Here is a 19,568-nt window from a genome sequence, read left to right as displayed (position 1 = left end):
TCGGGGCTCCCGGGAAGGGGCAGCTCTCGGGGCGCACGGCTGGAGCCCGAGTCGCGTCGGAGCCGCGCGGTGCAGCCGCTGTCATGTGCCGGGCTCCGGGCCGGGGCGGGGGGCGGCGGAGCGCGGGCGCGGGCGCTCTCCCTTTTGTGTCGCGGCCCGCACGGGCTGCATCAGGCGGGGGCTCCAGCCGCGGCCGAACTTGCCGCTGTTCCGACCGCGCCGCGCCGAGGTAGGGAGCGCGGCCCTGGGCGGCCGCCCCGGGCCTCCCGGGACGCTGCGCCGGCGGCTCCGGACGGACCCGGGACACGGTCCCCGGCGCCCCTCCCTCCCTCCCCCCTCCCCCCTGCGTCCCTCCCTCCCTCCCTCCCCGCAGCGACCGATCGCGTCTGTGGCGGCGGCGGGAGTGCGCGGGGATGTCCGCGGTCCAGGCGGGCGGCACCCTCGCTCCGGGCCGCGGGGGCGCGGGGACGGCGCGGCAGGACCCCGGGTCGGCGGGTCCCTGCGGTCGCAGCCTCGGGCCTCGCCCGCGGAGGTGGCTGTCGGCTTCCTATTAGGATCCCCGTCGCCGCGGCGGAATCGGGCCCGGGGAACGGCCGGCCCGGCGGAGCGGGGCCCAAGCAGACAGGCTCGCGGCGGCCAGTGGCGGGCGGCCGCGGGGTGGGCTCCGGCCCCGGCTCTTCTGGACGAGGAGCAGGTGACAGCGCGGGACGCGGGCGTGGGGCGGGGGCGCAGGGGCGGGTGGGCCGAGGACCCGGCCGCCAGGGGGAGGCGTCCCGGGGACCGCGGCCGCGAGCTGGGGACGCGCCGACACTGGCCCGGAGACCCTCGGAGCTCGGAGCCGCGCCTCGGGTCCTCGAGTTCCCGGGGCTGCGGTCGCCGCCGGTGTGAGCGGGGAGGGCGCGGCTGGCCGGGGGGGGCGGCTGCGGGAGGCCGCAGTGTCCCCGCCCGAGGAGCGAGGCGTCGCCCCCCCCGTGTGTGCGCCGTGCGCGGGGGGCGGCGCGGGGGCCCGACCAGCGCGACTCGGGGTGACCCGGCCCGGGGGTGCTGCGCTGTGCGGCCGGGGAGCCCCTGCAGCGGCGGGCGCCCGGGTCGGCGACGGGGTCCCGCGCCACGCGCCCGGCCTCCCTCCGCGGCCCCGACGCCCCCTGACCCGGCGGCCCGCGGCCTCCTCGGCGAGGCGGGGTGCGGGTCCCGCCGGGCCGGGAGGGGCCCTGGGCGCGCGCTGTCGCCGCCCCCCACCCCGGCGACGCGCTCGGGTGGACCCTTGTCCGGCGCCCGCCGCTGCCGCGGGGACCCTGGGGAGGACCAGCGCGCCCTGCGCACCCGCTTCCAGGTCTTGGTCCCGGAGACCCCGCGCGCGGCCCGCCAGGCCCCGCCTGCCCCCCCACCCCCGGCTGCCCCCCGGCTGCTCCCCGGCTGCTCCCCGGCTGTCCCCCGGCTGCCCCCCCTCCGGCTGCTCCCCGGCTGCTCCACGCCTGCCCCCCGGCTGCCCCCCGGCTGCTCCCCACCTGCCCCCCGGCTGCCCCCCCTCCGGCTGCTCCCCGGCTGCTCCCCGCCTGCACCCCCCCCCCGGCTGCCCCCCGCCTGCCCCCCGCCTGCCCCCCCTCTGGCTGCCCCCCCCGCTGCCCCCCCCGCCTGCCCCCTCCCCAGCTGCCCCCCGCCTGCCCCCCCCCGGCTGCTCCCCCTCTGGCTGCTCCCCACCTGCCCCCCAGCCTGCCCCCAGGCTGCCCCCCCGCTGCCCCCCGCCTGCCCCCCCTCCCGGCTCCCCCCCCCCGCCCCCCCCCCCCCCCCGCTGTCCCCACCCCCGCTGTCCTAGGCAGCCTTCGCCGCGGTGCGTGCGGCCTGGGGTCCCGCCCGGAGCCCAGGGTGGGCGCGCGCCGGGAAGCCTGGAGCTGCGGGCCCCGAGGCGGCTGCAGCCTCGGGTGGGCGAAGGTGACACAGCACGAGCCCCGCCGCGGGAGCCGGAGGAGCGAGGAAGGGGCCGCCGGAGCCCGGGAGGGGCCGCGGGCTGTCGGGGCCGGTTCCTGCTCCTGCTGCCCAGCGCGGGCTCCGGCCTGCGAACCTCGGGAGCCCGGCCTGGAGCAGGCTCGGCCGCGAGGAAGTCGCCAGGCGTCCCAGAGAGCCCAGTTAGGGGAGCAGACGGCACCCAGCAAACCAACAACCCCAGCTGCGCGGCCCTGCAGGACGCGCTCGTTGCCGGAGGAAACTCCCTTTGAGTATTTGTAAGGGGACTCGGTTTACACACAGATCCTCTCCTCTGCTGTCAGGTGTCCGTCCTAGATAATGCAGCTGGTAGGCAGTAATTTTGTAACGCGTTCTGGGGTACAGTGTCACCGGTGATTAACAGATTTCAATGATAATACTATGTTTGTATGACTTGGCCGGGTGTTCTCCCACCCTCTACCCCCACTTTGAATCATCACATTGATTAAGAGGGTCCTGTGAGGTGAGGTAGGGGGTTACTAACCCCATTTTACAGACCAGCACAGGGAGACTCAAATAGTGCCAGGGTTTGCCCAAGGTCTCTGGGGGTGGGGGGCTGGGGTGAAGGCCTCCGTTCCTCCTTTCTGAAGTCCTATGATTTCTCCTCCAGGCCTATAGCTTTTAATTTTAAGCAATGGCCTGTGTGCATGTGTTTGGGTGGTTGTTTTGTTTTTAAGATTTTATTTATTTATTCGTGAGAGACACATGGAGAGAGACAGAGACACAGGCAGAGGGAGAAGCAGGCTCCCTGCAGGGAGGGGTGGGGGATGCCTACCTCTATCCCAGGACCCAGAAATCATGCCCTGAGCCAAAGACAGATGCTTAACCTCTGAGCCACCCAGGTGCCCGTTTCGGTTTTTTTTTTTTTGAGAGTAGGTCTTGGTGCCCCCAGAAGTACTGAACCTGAGGGAGGGGGTAAATTATACTGGTATTTATCCTTCGTCAAAACATTTTTGATTTGCTACCAGTTCTAATGAGAAGAGCCATTAAAGAACAGAAGTCTGCACTGCTGTTATTATTACTTATCTGATAATTTGCTAATGGTAAGTGGTTATCAGCTTTGATACGTCCGCTATCCCAGAATCATACCTGCGCATAATAAATCCCTATGGCATCTATGTTTATGCAACACATGCCTGTGTTCGTGTGAGTGTGCTCGTGGATTCAGTGTCCTTACTGGTTTCAAAACCATTGCTTTAAAGTATAGATCCCTGGGGGCACCTGGGTGGCTCAGTGGTTGAGCGTCTGCTTTCGGTTCAGGTTGTGGTCCTGAGTCTGGGGATGGGGTCTTGGGATTGAGTCCCACATCGGGCTCCCCGCAGGAAGCCTGCTTCTCCCTCTGCCTGTGTCTCTGCCTCTTTCTCTGTGTGTCTCATGAATACATAAATAAAATATTTTTTTAATTTAATTTATGATAGTCACAGAGAGAGAGAGAGGCAGAGACACAGGCAGAGGGAGAAGCAGGCTCCATGCACCGGGAGCCCGACGTGGGATTCGATCCCGGGTCTCCAGGATCGCACCCTGGGCCAAAGGCAGGCGCCAAACCGCTGCGCCACCCAGGGATCCCATAAATAAAATCTTTAAAAAAAAAATAAATGAAGTGTAGATCCCTAAGGCGCCTGGGTGGCTCAGTCGGTTAAGCATCTGCCTTGAGCTCAGGTCATGATTCCCAGGGTCTAGCCCCCATCATTGGCCTCCTTGCTCTGACAGAGCCTGCTTTTCCCTCTGCTTCTCCCCCTACTTGTGCTCGCTCTCTGTCTCTCAAATAAATAAATACATTTTTTAAAAAAGATTTTATTTATTTATTTGTGAGAGACCCAGAGAGACAGAGAGAGAGAAGCAGAGACACAGGCAGAGGGAGAAGCAGGCTCCATGCAGGGAGCCCGAAGTGGGACTCGATCCTGGGTCTCCAGGATCACCCCCCGCGATAAAGGCAGACACTCAACTGCTGAGCCACCCAGGGATCCCAAATAAATAAAATCTTAAAAAAAAAAAAAAAGTGTAGATCTCTGAGAAACCATCCCAGGTGATACCCCTGCCCCCTGCTTCTCTGGGGATAGAGAAGCCCTGAAAGAGCAGAGAGCTCCCACATGCCCAAATGTATTTTTCAGAGTTCATGTACAGGAAGGTTGCTCAGCCTGAGCCTAGAGGGTGTATTATGTTTGACCAACTAATCAGTCACGATTATGTATTGGGCACCTACATGTTTCTGTGTCTTGGAAGCGTGTGCAAAGAAAATTGAACACACGATCCCTGCCTGCCAAAAGCGTATTCTAGCTGTGGAGACAAACGTTAAGATTTTAAATCCAGCATATGTTTATTGAACACCTACCTTAGGCTAGCTACTCTACTCTGTTTGGGGGCACACAAAGATAGTAGAGTAGAAATAGCTACGTTATAATGCAGTAAAATGGATGATTCACAGCCTACAGGAGAGAACAAATCATAAATACTATAGAGCACTCACCCTGAGCCTTAGTCAACTTCACACATGTTGGTGGGAAGGATGTGTGATGCCAGTTCCTATCCTAGAGCAAAGGCAGAGGAAGAACAGCCTTCGACCCTTGTTAGCATGGACCTGGGGCGGTTGGTTCACACCCTCCCAGGTGTGTCTGCAGGTATGTCCTTCCGTGGAAGTTAGGCAGCGGGAGGGAAGCGACCTGGAAGTCAACCAGTGGGGTACTCCGCAGAGCAGTGAGGAGCTGACACGTTTTTTTCTCCCTGGTTCTGCCCCAGCTCTGCTGGGCTACCCGCGGCCCTGGCAGGCTCTCTTCAGCGATAGGCTGCGGCTCTGGCCAAGGTCTCACTCAGGCCCTGCCTGGGTTTAATAGTTTCTGTCGTACAGGTGGGTCGGGATGTTTTGCTGTGGGTCTGCTTTTTATCTGTTCATTCCCAAACTCACTCCTGGGCCCCCGACACTGTCGTCTCAGTTTCGTATCAGCTTGGGAGTCCAGTACCCTTGTCTTGAGGTTCCATTGTTTGCCATTCTGATGATGAAGGAGGGAGCAGTAGGGAGGATGGAGAGAGAATCCCAAGCCTAGAGAGAGAACAGGAGGTTCAAACAGACGGGCGAATCGCAGCTTCTGGGATTTTTCCAAATGTGATGGCATTGCTACATAGCTTTCCCGATAATGTGGCAGCTTCCCCCGATGTTCTTTTGGGGGATCGTCCACCTCTTGGCCTCACTGCCAACCTAGTCACCTGGGCTCAGTTGTTTTACTCGTCCCGCTTTTCTGCTGTCCAGCCTCCTGCTGTACACAGTTTACTGCAGAGCAGTGCTGTGATGGTGGCCTTTTCCCTCAGTTATCAGCACGCCGACTGTCGACATCTGCCTCTTGTTTCTGAATTAAACCCGGGCCAAAGCTGTGGTTCAGGATGGGGGGCGGGGGGGTGTGCGGGGAAACAGATGCACCCAGAGCTGATCTCTGTGTGAAGAGCCAGAGGCCAATCGAGATGAAATGACTTGCCCAGAGTCACCGGGAGCCCTTGGCAGAGTTGGGACTAGAAAGTCCAGATTTCCATGCCTGCTCAACCTTCCTTTTCCAATACTGTGATGCTTTCTGAAGAAAGTGTGGGATTCTCACTTCCCAAAGAGCAAGAATGCTACTCTCTCCTCTCTGCTTTCCTCTGGTTCTGGAATTCACCTCTTAGTCTTAAGATGCTTTTCCCTTGAGACTACCCTTCCCTGCCTTACGTTTTGTCTCTGGCATCCAGGAACCCAGCCGAGGGCATAGATTTGTGAGAGGTGGTATGCCTGGGGGGCTTCCCAGTACACTTAGGTTTGGTCTTTGGCTTCCCCTTCTGATGGCAGGGTCCTCTGCAACCTCCTGAAAGTGTTTGCAAAGCTGTTAAGCATGCACATATTTTTTTAGGAAGAGGACCCAAAGCTTTCATTTGATTCCTGCCTAACTCAGTAAATATAAAAACTACTGGTGATGGTAGTGGAGTTGGATGGAGGTTGGTTGGCACTGGGGACTACACTTGATCTGGGTTTACGGTTTGCAGAGTAATTCACACCAGTGATCTCATCTGCTTTTGACCATAACCATGCGAGGCTGTCAGCATTATTCCCTTTCTGCACACAAGGAGACTGAGCCTCCGAGGTTACTGACGTGCCCAAGTCACCAGGAAGAAGTAGAGTGGGGATCTGAACCCAGGTCTTCAGACTTCAAATCCAGTGCGTAGGATTGGGGTGGTTCATGGTGTCACACCGTCGTTACAGTTTGGCGAGTGGAGCGCATCCAATTTTTTAGAACTTTTTATGCCAACCGTTAGCTCAGATCCAGCACAGAGTCAGACCCAAGTGCTGACTAACTTAGTCAGGGCTGGGATGGATAAAGTATGGGAGACAGTTGTCAGAGCAGCAATATGGGGACAGAGGCCAGTTGGGTTGATTTTGTGAAAGAGGTGACTTTGGGAGTGGGTCTGCAGTCATGGAGGGCCTAGGATAGGTTTTCAATTGGGGAAATGGCCCAAAAGTCTATAAAGGGGAAGTTGGATTCTGAGCACAGTGGTTGAGAAATACAGCAGCTTGGTCAAGAGGCACCCGTTCTAGCCTCAGAGATCAGGGAGGGCTTCCTAAAGGAGACCGCACAGAAGCCAAAAGCAAATGGATAAAAAGCAGTTCGTCAGGAGAGGAGATGGAAGCAGGAAGGAACAGCATGTGCTTAAGAGGGGAGACCTGAGGCTGTCTGGGCATAGCGAGAGACAGTGGCAGGAAGGTCAAGTTCAGAGCTGGAGAGGCAGATAGGGCACGGATCCGCAGGGTTTTATGAGCCTGGCCGAGGACCTTGGCTTTGAGACCGCAGGTGGAGCGTGGAGGATGGGGAGTTGAGCAGAGCTGAGGCACACTGCTGTGGGTCAGAAGGGAATGTGACCCAGAGAGCCAAGGGGTCGCTGGGCCAAGGAGGCAATGACAGGTTCCATCCCGTATCCAGGGATGAGGCCTGGAGCCAGGGCTGTGTGTAGGGGGATGGAAGCAAGGCTACGTAGTATAAACATTTGGGGACCAAAGGCTGCAGTGATTGCTTAGCTTGGAGGAATAAAGAAGTCCCAGTGATTCCTAGGTTTCTGGCCTCACGGATAGGGTGGATGGCAGCCTTTACCCAGGTGTGCACCTCTGGTTGCCAGAGCAGGTCACCTGAGGTCAGGGCGACAAGGAGGACCTCGTGAGCTCCACCCCAGATGTGTTGGATTTGAACTGCCGGCAGGAGCGTCCCGAGGAGGAGCTGGCTTATAGACGGTCCAGTGTGCAGGGCAGCCCCCCCGGGGACGTGTGTGTGGGCAGGAGCCGGGGTTGTGGGAGGGGGAGAGATCTGCCCGGATCCCGTGGGGGCTGCCGGAGACAATAAAAGACCTCTTCCTCCCATTGTCAGAGAATCCTTTGTCATGCCTGGGCGCTGTCTCAGGGAAGCGGGCGGGGATGCTGTGTCATGCTGGAGGCCCAGCTGGCAGGATCCAGCGACAGCTGAGAGCACGCCTCAGCTGGGAGCCTGGAGAGTTAGGGGCCAGGCTGTTTCATTTTCAACATCCCTGAGGAGCAGAGCCGTGTTCCAGGCCCTCGGGGCATGAGCAGAGGCCAGAGGGGACTGGACCCGGCTTCGGAGGAGTGGGCAGCGTGGTGGCCCCCAGACGTGGAGACATGAAGCCACTAAAAAGCTTTCACTACGTGCGCAGGTCACGTGCAGGTCGCGGTGTGCCATTTCAGTAGCCGAGTGTTGTGGATGCTTCTTGCCACACTGCATTTCCAGAGAGCTGATGGGTCTTAGGCAGAACTCCAGCCTTTATGGTTTGGGGCCTTCAGGGCCTGAAATAGCGCCTGGCACATAGTAGGTGTTCCACCTCTGTGTGTGGATCTGCAGGGATGTGGCCAGAGTTCCTTGTTTGGGGAGGGAGCTCAGCCAGGGAAGGTTCTCCTGAGCAAGTCCGAAGAGGGTATCCCAACCCCGAGTTCGAATATTTTTAGTGCCACAATGGAGTAAAAAAGTTGGAAATCTTCCAATTACCAAGCACCTAGAAATGCTGTATAAAATATAACTAGCATCCTTTCAAAGACGAGCTGAGCTCAGAGAATGGCCGGGAAGCCCCTGGGGCACCCAACATGAAATGTGGACAGTCAGCTTCCACTTGGGCCATTCTGGGGGGTTGGGGTGGCTGTGGGGGGTCTGAGGGGTGAGTATACTGGTCTCAGAACCAAAGGAGGTTGAGTCCTGGCAACGTGTCCTCCAGGAGACCAGATGGCAGTTGGAATGGAGAGCCCTCCCTAAACCGGGCCCCTGCAAAGTCTTGCACACTTGGAGAGGGGATGGAAGAGACGTCAGCCCATTGGCATGGGAGTGGGGGAGGGAGAGCTTGGCAGTCTCCGCCCAGATCCCCATGCTGGAGGGGGAAAAAAATCGACCCTGGAAACTAAAGAATACCTCAGGCCTGTTATGGCTTTGGATGTCCACCACAAATACGGGCCCCCGAGAGGGAGGAGCTAGCAGATAAAGCCTCCGGGGACCAGGCCCCCCCAGCTCTCAGCTGCCAGGAGCACGAGTAAGATTCTGGGTTCCTCACCCTTCACTGATCTGAGTATCTGCCACTGTGGAGAGAATGCTGAAGGACCCAGGTGGCCTGACTGAGGAGGAGGAGGAGGAGAGAGAGGCCTTACTGGGAACCTTTTGAAAGGGCCTCTGAGACAGCTCCACGCCAGTGTCTGCAAAGGAGTGTTCCTGCCCCGGGGCTTCATCTCTTAGCAGAAGCCTGCCGAGAAGCCTGTCCAGGAAGGCCAGAATGTTCTCTCCTACCGTTGACTCAGGACACGTCCTTATGGAGGCTTCTGTCCAGGTTCCCCTAAGGGTGCCCTATGCAGACTCCGCCCTGCAGCTGGTCCTGCGGACTGGGTACCACATCACCTCCTCTGCCCAGGTTCCTGGAACTTCAATCCAGGGACCACGTTTCTTCGAGTTGCCCAGGGGATCTCCTAGCTGGTGGGAGAATCCTGACTATCTTAGCACTTGCTCCAGCGCTTCCCGTGGCTTGGGGCATATTGCTGTGTGAGGCAGCCCCGTCCCCTGCGTCCATCCTGTCCCCATCCTGTCCCTCGTCCCTCGTTGGAAGGCTTTGGCCTTCAAGCTGGAAAGGCCTTACAGAAGCCCCCAGCAGGACCCAGCCCTTTCCCCCCAAAACCGCTGTGGCTGGGGTGAGAGACATTTTCCAGGCCCTTCACCATCCTGTTGGCTTCTGCGGGAAGGGCCTTGATTTGTCAAGGCTGAGGTTCTGTGAGCGAGCGACCAGCCGAGTCCCGTCCTAACTTACTGAGCACGGAGGCAGTTTTTGCAGATGGGCGTGCGGTTAGCCACATTGGCTGCATGGGCACAGTCTGCGATGTAGACGTTTTGAGAAGCTCTGGCTCAGTGCTTTTCAGATTAACACGGGAGAAGCAACAGCACGCATTGCAGGTTCCTTCCTCCAACACCCACAATGCATTTCAGCCTATAAGCAAATGACTCTGGACTCTGGTGCGGGGAGCTGAGGTTTCTCACGTATCTATTTGTTAGGTGCCAGGCGCAGTGCTAGGCCCTCTCTGTGTACCTCCTTAAATAAAAGTGACATCTGTGAGGGAGAGGGACAGGGAGGCAGAGACTGGGGAGATGCCTAACAGTCCTTGTGACAGTTGAGTCCCAAAGTTATTCAGAAAGAATGTGTGTGGTTCCATCTGGGGTAGGCGGAGCTGACATTCCCAGCGCTGTTCCCTTTTAGGGCCTGCCTCCTGGGGAGGCTGAGAGCTGAGAAGCCACAGGCCTTTGCCCTGTTCCTGGGTCGTTAGCTGGGAGGCTTAGGAGTCTGAATCAGGAGCTTAAGAAAGTGTCAGCTGGGAACTCCACATCCTGGTGTGCCACCAAACTGGATGGGGCTTCATAACCAGAGTGTTTGGGGTCTGCCTGCAGTGCCCTGGGCTGTCCTCAGGTTCTTCTGGTTCCCAGGATGGTTGGGGTCTATGGGGTTCCTAGATGCCCCAGGCACCACGTTGGGTTATGCTGAGCGGAAGTTGCCTGGGCAGCGAGGTTGTCTCAGCCGGCTGCACGTCCACACGGGCACCCCCAGTTCCACACAGGGCCGCCGCTGGCCCGGCGCCGTGGTGAGGGTCAGGGATTCCAGGAAAGCACCCTGTTCCTATTTCCTCCTCCATCCCCTGGCCCCCAAAAGTTCTTCCCTAGGCTCATATTCTGCTGGTTTGCCTGAAACCTTTTGGCTTAAGGCCCTCCCCCCCACCCACCGTGAGTGTTTGAGGCGGTTTGGCAGGCAAGCCCTGGCACCTGCTGTGGGAAGAGGAATTGGGGGAACCTGGCAGGGTCCCTCCCTCCCATCTTTGTTTTGGTGGGAAGACAGAATGGCCTCATGTTTGCATAAGGCGGGATGTCCCGGGTAGGGGGAAAGGAGTGTGCCAAAGCAGCCGCCACAGGGCCAGTAGACATGGGTGTCCAAACACAGACACGTTGGACGGTGAAGGGGGTGCTATTAATAGTCATGTTGGGGCACAGCCGTCAACTGGGACAGTCCTGGACCAGGGGTGGCGTGTGGGCCACTCCTGATGCTGTTACCAACTCTTTCTGCCACAGAGATTGTGGATGGGAGTGGCTACAAGGAAACAGACAGCTGTTTCCCCATTTTGCTTAGAGGCTAGAGAGGAAAGCCTTTAATGGGGGGACTGTGGACTCAAAGCGCTGACGGGTCCTCAGCTTCCAGCCACATGGAGTTATTGTCTGTCTCCCCATGATCTCAATTTTGAGGTTGGATTTGGAGGTGGAAGGTTGGAGAGATGGAAACCCCTAGGCTTGTTGGATATTCTCCGGCTACACGGCTACAAGTTCAAAAGAACACTAGGCTAAAGAACGGTTAAAAACCAGGGTGTTAAAAAAATAAAAAATAAAAATAAAAATTAAAAAAAAAAAAAAAAAAAACCAGGGTGTTTACAGACAACAGAGCCAGATGTCTGAAGCGAGGGGCTCTAGGGTTGGCTCGTTCACTGGGTCAGGGATCATTTCAAGGATTCATCCTAACCTTACAGGCAACCATCGTTGGCATTTTGGCCTTTGTCTTGTCTTTGGTTTGTCTCCTCATGGTCACAGCATGGCTGCCCCTGCTCCATACATCACGTTCTCCTGGACTGTGTCTGAGGGCGGGCAGGAGAGTAAGTTTCTCCTTGCGTTTTAATTTATCAAGCATCAAAACCTTTCCCCGAATCCCTCTGTCAGAATTTCCAGCAAATCCCATTGAAGACGGATAGGTAGCAACTGACACCTCAGCTCCATGGAGGCGGAGAAAGGGAGTCTTGGTGTTTTCTGCCTCATTTACAGGAAGAGGTGAGACCGCTGACAAGGCAGTGGGGAGGAGGAGAGTTATGGCTGGGTCAGCATTGATGTGCCTCAACAAATTTCATTTTTTTTTTTTTTTTTACTTATTTGGGGAGTCGTCAGCTTTATTGAGAAACAACTGTTTACACCTCAATATAATTGAAGTTAAAAAAAAAAAATACACCCCCGGCTCTGGCAGCCAATCTTCTTTCTTGCAGTGCAGTTTTGCCTTTCCTAGTGATTATTATTTCTTAACCCACAGGTGTCGTTGGGGCGTAGGACCCCAGGTGCCCTGTGCTGCCTTTTGCTGCGGGGTCTCGATGGTGGGTTCTGCACCCCATTCCCCCAGGAGCCCGTCTGCAGCCCCACAGCTGACGGCCGGAGTTGTCCCAAGGCAGGTGGCTCAGACGACGGGCCCCAAGATGCCTGAGGTGCTGAGGGCCGGCTCATGGCAGACTGCTACGGGATCCAAAGAGGAAGTTGCCCCTTGGCGTGGCCTACATAGCTTGGGTCCTGCAGGGTCAGCGCTTGTGTCTGTGCTGGCCGGGAAGGCTGTGGGCGCTGCCTTCCCCTCCCCAAAGCACTGCCCCTTCCTGCAGACCAACAGCCTGGGCTGCAGGTGCCTGCCCGGGCCCCTGGGGGCAAACCCACCCCTGGACAGGGCTTTATTCTCTTTTGTATCTGGCCTCCTCCCCAGCACTTGGCCTGTCAATCTTTTTTTTTTTTTTATTGTTTTTTAAGATTTTATTTATTCATGAGAGACACAGAGAGAGGCAGAGACACAGGCAGAGAGAGAAGCAGGCTCCCTATGGGGAACCTGACGTGGGACTCGATCCTGGGACTCCACGATCACGCCCTGGGCTGAAGGCAGATGCTCCATCGCTGAGCCCCGCGGGTATCCCTTGTCTGTCAGTCTTTAGGGCACGTGGCCCTCGCTGTCCCTCCTCTCATCCTTGGGGCCTCATGCGGTGTGTTCTCTGAGATCCTGAGCACTTTGACACCACCCTCATCCGAGTCGCCTGTGGATAGACCACAGGACCAGGGCGGTGCCCACCACAGGGTCCCTGCCCCATGAGAAGACACATGTTTTATAGCGAAGCACCTGTTGTAGCAACAGGAAAGCGCTTGCTCATCCCAGCGGCTCTCCAGCTTGAAAACCCGTCGGTGGCGGCAGAGCGCGGCGCCCGGCCTGCCCATTTACGGATCCCCACGTCACCCTGCCCTGCGGAGGCTGAAAGGCAATCGCCAGTAGGTGGTTTAGTCAGTTTTCCTTGAGTTTTGCCTCTGAAGCATCACACGCAGAGATTGACACGTTGTGATGATCTGAAAAGGTCACTCGGTCTGGGGGCTGCCGCTAGTGACCTGGGTGACCTCAGGCAAGTCACATCAGGGCTGGATGCTTTCTCCTCGGTGACCTCGGGGATTGGATGGGGATGCATCTGACATCCCTGTCTTCCTCTGCGGCTCCCAGGGCGGGGAGCCAATCGGCGGGGTTCCATGGGCAGCGTGGACTGGCAGAGGGAAGGAAGAAGCCCTGTGGCGTCATCTTGGCATCCGCCCACACCTCGGGCAGCAGCTCTGCATCTGCCTGAGTCAGCCATTGGGACCTATGGTTTGGCAGTTTGATCCTTCCCTATAGAATTTTTTTTTTCCCGATAAGGTAGTCATTACCTCCACCCCTTGCCAGGCCCCGTTCTGGGTCTTTTAAGGGATGTGGGCCTTGAGTCAGATCCACTGAAGGATACAGGGAGAGGGTTATTGGGGAGTGAGTGGTGTAATGTGTCTTCTTCCTCTGGGAGAAACAGACGTGGGTGACCATGGCCTCATGGGTGCCAGAGAGAAACCAGCCGCAGGGGCAGATCCCTGGGAGCCCCTGTTGAACCCAAGACCCCTGCCTCTCGGCCCCATCTCGTTTCCATTTCCCATTTGATGCCGGTTAAGAGGACAGGGTGGTGGCATGGCTCTGGGATTCTGTGGGCTGAATATGGAATGGTAAGAATAATAAGAAGGTTGATTGGGCTGCGTGTGGACACTAGGAGACCAGGTTATAACCTCTGGCAGCCCAGCTCCTGTTTCATCCTCATAGGGTTTTAGGGATTTTTAGCCACCTCATTAGAACCAGCTTTACTTAACGTATCTGTAATGGATTTCAGAACCAGAAAAGCACTAAGTGTGTCCAGTGTCTAGTCCCCCACCCCCACCCCATGTCCTCCTTGTGACCTCCAGAGTTCCAGAATCCAAGCTCTGGCTCCAGCGTTCAGAGGCCAGGAGGAGGCCTTCAGCTCCCAGTGGGTGTGTGATCACGGGGCAGCCTGCTCGCTGTGGACGGGTGGCTGTCCCTTACCACCTCGGTGCGTGCCCTTGCCAGCAGCACCAGGGTTATTGCTCTCAGCATTCTTGGGAGTTGGCAGGGCTGATGTGCTTCTTCCAATGGGGACATTGAGGCAAGAGAAACCAAGGGGACTTGGCCAAGGTCACATATCACATTTTCCAGCGAGAAAACAAACTAAGGGCAGGTTTTTCCATTCAGTAATCACCCTTAACTTCTATGCCTTCAAGTAAGGCATTCTTACTACTGCTGAGCATAGGCTGATTTTCAGTTGACTCTCTGTGACTTGTAAAAAATCACAACTTGTAAAACGTTTTAAACATTTAAATGTGCATGACAGGAGAGAAAAAAAGCTGGTATGAAACTTAGGATTTCATTATTGCCTAACAGGATGGCAAAGTTTAAAAACAAGTCAATACAAGGTCAATAATAACATTACAGCTGGTCATGTCAGTATAACCAACAACTCCAAGGTCGTGAGTTTTGGGAAAGGCTGCAGAAGCAAGTTGGGTTGGGTTGGCTTTATGTCACTTGGCATTGGGACAGTCTTGAATAATACACGTCCATATCAGCCCGAGGCTACGTCTTTTCATGTAACAAGTTTGGGTTCCTAAATATTTATTCATATAAAACACTTATATATATGACTGAAATTTGTATTCACAAAAGATGGTCATTAACTAAAGACAACCTTACTAAATATTTTTTTGTAGAGCAAAGAACTTTTTTATACCCTCTCCGGTTTCTTTCAAAAGCACCTGTTTTGCAAATTTAGACTTTTTAAACGGTGACTCTGTCACACAGGATTTGGATAACCAGAAACTTCTTGATTGGCACCTGCATAACTTCCCAATGACAGTTAATACATTTAATTGTCAGAAAGATCTTAGCATCTCAGGTGTTGCAATGAAGAGTGTTCTCTTTGACTTCCATTCACCCACCAATAATAAATACTCTTGTCTAAAGTTAACTAAGGGGTATATTTTAGATCTAACTCATTCCAATAAACCTGTCACAGTTTTGCTGCCCAAATCCAGATAATCATTAAGAGTTATCTTGAAGTTGAGGTAACTGCTTGTCACACTGGACTCAACATTTTTAGGCCAGTGTAGTCCCTTCCACACTGAGCGATGGTGACCATATTTTCTGAACAAAAAGTCTGGATGTGCATTTGATTATTTGAAATCAGGACTTCTCTCAACTGTCAACTTATGTCTGAATTGGGACTCTGGGGTCTCATTCTCAAGTTTGTTGATGTGCTCACCCAGATTAAAACAAAAAATTTTTTAATAAAAAATATTGGCCCCACCTCCTGAGACATACTTTCTCTTTTCTAGTTTCCCCCCAAATATCGTAACTCCTTAGGATTCTGCTCCCAATATGACGGGTGTATGGGGTTTCCACACCACCACGCAGTTCTTGGATGACCAAATCTGTGTTTCCCTTTTTTTTTTTTTAGATTTATTTATTTATTTTATGATAGACATAGAGAGAGAGAGAGAGAGGCAGAGACACAGGAGAAGAGAGAAGCAGGCTCCATGCCGGGAGCCCAATGCGGGACTCGATCCCGGGACTCCAGGATCACGCCCTGGGCCAAAGGCAGGAGCCAAATTGTGGAGCCACCCAGGGATCCCCGAAATCGTGTTTCTTAGTATAAATCACAATATCATACTCCTTTGTTAACATAACGAATGTTATTTTTAAAAGATTTTTTTAAAGATTTTATGTATTCATGAGAGACACAGAGAGAGAGAGAGAGAGAGAGAGAGAGAGGCAGAGACTCAGGCAGAGGGAGAAGCAGGCTCCATGCCGGGAGCCTGACCTGGGACTCAATCCCGGCTCCCAGGATCACACCCCAGGCTGAAGGCGGCGCCAAACCGCTGGGCCACCGGGGCTGCCCTATTTTTATTTTTATTTTTAAAAACATTTTTTAATAATAAATTTATTTTTTATTGGTGTTCAATTTGCCAACATACAGAATAACACCCAGTGCTCATCCCATCAAGTGCCCCCCTCAGTGCCTGTCACCCATTCACCTCCATCCCCTGACCTCCTCCCCTTCCACCACCCCTAGTTCGTTTCCCAGAGTTAGGAGTCTTTATGTTCTGTCTCCCTTTCTGATATTTCCTACCCATTTCTTCTCCCTTTCCCTTTATTCCCTTTATTTTTTATATTCCCCAAATGAATGAGACCATATAATGTTTGTCCTTCTCCGATTGACTTACTTCACTCAGCATAATACCCTCCAGGTCCATCCACGTTGAAGCAAATGGTGGGTATTTGTCATTTCTAATGGCTGAGGAATATTCCATTGTACACATAGACCACATCGTCTTTATCCATTCATCTTTCGATGGACACCGAGGCTCCTTCCACAGTTTGGCTATTGTGGACATTGCTGCTAGAAACATCGGGGTGCAGGTGTCCCTGCATTTCATTGCATCTGTACCTTTGGGGTAAATCCCCAGCAGTGCAATTGCTGGGTCGTAGGCTGCCCTATTTTTAAAAGATTTTATTTATTTATTCACGAGAGACAGAGAGAAGGAGAAGCAGGCTCCCTGCAGGGGGCCCGATCCAGGACTCGATCCCAGGACCCCTGAGCCAAAAGCAGATGCTCAACCACTGAGCCCCCAGGTGTCCCCATAACAGAATGTTAACTCTGGGGCCTGCCTCCCCATCCCATCCCCCAAATCCCTAACTGACAAACGAATATTTTCCTTTGCTACCTGTAGAAGCAAATCGCTTTGTGACCTGAGCAAACAGTTAACATTTAAGAGCCTACCCTAGTTCCTATTGCTGTGTAACACAGCTCCCTAAAATCGAGTAACTTAAACAATAATAACCGTTAACTCTGCTTCCGAGTGTGCGGCTTGGGCGTGCCCAACAGGTGCAGCTCGCCTCTGCTCCACACGGTGTCAGCTGGGGTGGCTCAGGGAGCTCCCTGGGAGATACGCCCAAGGTGGCCCATTCCCATGCCTGGCAAGGGGTTCTGGCTGTGGCTGCTTCTCCGTGGGGCCGCTGGGCTTCCTCACATCACGGTGGCTGCAGAGTGCCTGTCCCAAGACACAGGAAGGAGAAATTGCTGGTTTCTTAAAGGCTTGGCCTGGATGCTGGCTCTCTTGTCATTACCACCTGTCACTGGTTAAGCGGTCACTGAGTCCACGTTCATGGGGAGGGGATGGCGATCCCACTTCTTGGTGCAAGAGCAGTGCCAGGCATCGGGGTGGGGGGCCACGTGTATACCACTAGAACCGGTCTCACCGACAGGGAGCATCCTTCCTGCTCACGGACCCTCGCTGCGGTGTGGCGTTCATCTTCTGGTCACAGTGGCTTGTGGGGGGATGAGGAAAGAAATGTTTGTAAAACCCTATTTGTTTCATGTGAACTAAGGTACAGTGAGTGAGGTTCTATGTGAAGTCCCTTTTGTGTTGTAGTTCTCTTAAACTTTATTTTTTTATTTTTATTTTATTTAAATTTTTAAAAAGATTTTATGTATTTATTCATGACACACATGCACATACACGCACACACACAGAGGCAGAGACACAGGCAGAGGGAGAAGCAGGTTCCATGCAGGGAGCCTGATGTGGGACTCGATCCCGGGAACCCAGGGTCATGACCTGGGCCGAAGGCAGACGCTCCACCGCTGAGCCCCCAGGCACCCCTGTGTTGTAGTTCTCTTATAAGTGGCCTGCCCTGGTCGCGGGTGTTGGGGGATCCCTCGGATACTGACTCCCGGAATCACTGTAGTAAAGAAGCGCAGGCCCTTGGCCCTCTTGGGTGGGAGCCTCCCCATGGCAGCACCCACACTTTGGGCCTTCTCAGGGCCACCCCACGGTGACAGGACCCTGTGCTGGCGGCCAGGGGGCCATGGAGATGAACCAGGAATCACCCTCTCGGGGCCCCCTCCACCAGGGAGCCCAGTGGCCTCTGTGTCGCCTTTCTCAGTGCCCCCTTCCACAGCGCGCCCTTGAATGCCGTGTGGACTATCTCCCTCTCCCTCCTGGGCTCTCGATTTTAAGAACGTGCCCTGGCCTAGGAGGGCAGAGACCCGACTTCCAGCGGTCCAAGAACTCCCCGCTCTGTCTTCCTCATCTGTAAAGGAGGCCATTGGTCCAGTCTGGGGATTGGCCAACAAAGGCCCGCGGACCCCAGCTGGCACAGGGCATGTTTTCCTAAGTGACGTTGTATTGGGACACAGTCACACCTATTGCGGGACGCGTGTCCATGGCTGCCTCTGGCTTTTTGTGGCAGAGACCATATGGCCCACAAAGCCTCAAGTGTTCACCCCTCTGGCACTTTATAGAAAATCTGTGTGGACCCCTGGTCTAGAATAATGGTTTCAAACTTCATTTTAGCCACAAAGTTCTTTTTTTTTTTTTTTTTTAAGATTTTATTTATTTATTTGAAAGAAAGACAGAGCATGAGCATGGAGAAGGGCACGGGGAGAGGGAGAAGTAGGCTCCTCATGGAGCAGGGAGCCCAACCTGGGTCTACAATCCCAGCAAGGCTTCCCACGCTGAATGTCACCTTCCTGCTCCCTCCTGCTCCCTCCTACCGGCCACTGGTAGCTCCCCCAACGGAGGGAGTTAGGGGGTAGATGGCAGTGTTTCCTGGGGAGAGGGGCACCTGGGGCCGTGGCGGGGACTTCGGGGGGCTTCCCTGTGTGCACATGAGCTCTCTTGACTGAGCCCCCTTTTTTCCACGAGTGGGGGTTCTCGAGGGATTAAACGCAGCCATCCCTGCCCTTTGGGGTGGAAGCTGACCTTGATCTTGGTGGTGCTGGTTTGAAGGCAGCAGGAATCTCAGGGAGCTTCTTTGCTGATGTTTGGCTGCTCGCAACAATGGTCTCTGTTCAGTTTGTTTTTTTATTTTATTTTTATTTTTTTTAAGATTTTATTTATTTATTCATGAGATACACAGAGAGAGGGAGAGAGAGGCAGAGACACAGGCAGAGGGAGAAGCAGGCTCCATGCAGGGAGCCCGACATGGGACTCGATCCCGGGACTCCAGGATCATGCCCTGAGCCGAAGGCAGGCGCCAAACCGCTGCGCCACCCAGGGATCCCCCCTCTCTGTTCAGTTTGGTGATTGAAGAGGATGACAGGTTGTAGGGACCACCCCCACCTCGCCTCGGCCCTGCCCTCTGGCTGGTGGTCCCTCTGCCCTATTCTGAGGTTTCTGCTTTTTCTCCTATGCTTGTGTGCCTGCCTGCTTCCGTGGGGCCTGGAACCCCAATGGTGTGCAGGGGGGGTTCTTCCCGGGTGCTGCCCTCCAGCCCCAGCTCCCTGGCCCTGCCTCCTCCCCTGGCAGCAGCACACTGCGCCCGTGACCTCCCCCCAGTGATGAGAGAATCTTCCTAACAACCAGGAATCCCAGTTCCTTCTCTATTGGAAATTTTTGATTTGTGGGGAAGGGGTTTCAAGTCTTCAGATTTTTTTTTTTTTTTTTTTGGTTATTTGCAAGCCATAGTGTTCTCCCTCAGTTTATCTAAATTGGGATTTTTTTCCTTGTTCTCATGGGTCATCTCTTCAGAAATGCGCCCTCCCTTGAGGTCCCGCAGTTTTAGACATGACCAGGGTTGATCCTTGGAAGGCCCAGAGACCCAGAAGGTCCTAAAGCAAAAGGGGCTTTTGTGGGAGTGAGTGGTATTCCTTCTTTTCGCAGGTGCTTTGCCGGCCACCTGTTGTGCAGCAGGGGCCCTGCAGGCCTGGGGGAGGGGGTGTGAGACCACCCCACGTGGGGATAACACAGGTTAGAGCCCAGGCCTGGGGCAGGGGCAGCTCAGTCATGCTCTCCACGGCCCCTCCCCAGGCTGCGATAGAAGTCTCCAAAGCCCGGCTCTCCTCTAGCTTATCCCAGAAGAATATCTGACCTTGTTCGCCTAATAACTAACCAGTCAGAAAGCAGCAAGCCCTG

The 19,568-nt window shown here is 55.1% G+C and overlaps 1 protein-coding gene across 7 annotated transcripts in view; it reads left to right on the top strand.

Annotated features, from left to right (window-relative positions):
* Positions 1-19,568, top strand: part of CTIF (cap binding complex dependent translation initiation factor) — a 282,057-nt gene that overhangs the window by 481 nt on the left and 262,008 nt on the right. Inside the window, exon 1 of one of the 7 annotated variants that reach the window (XM_025429640.3) lies at positions 548-694. The exons of the other annotated variants lie outside the window; for them this stretch is intronic. The gene's annotated coding sequence lies outside the window, so the exon portion shown is untranslated. Of the gene's footprint in view, positions 1-547; positions 695-19,568 lie in introns of those variants that run through there. 7 annotated transcript variants of the gene reach the window in all.

The sequence above is a fragment of the Canis lupus genome, chromosome 7 (genome assembly GCF_003254725.2).
Source record: "Canis lupus dingo isolate Sandy chromosome 7, ASM325472v2, whole genome shotgun sequence".
NCBI classification, from domain to species: Eukaryota; Metazoa; Chordata; class Mammalia; order Carnivora; family Canidae; genus Canis; species Canis lupus.
The sequence above is the reverse complement of the archived record's forward strand: the minus strand, read 5'-3'. Positions and strand labels throughout refer to the sequence as shown.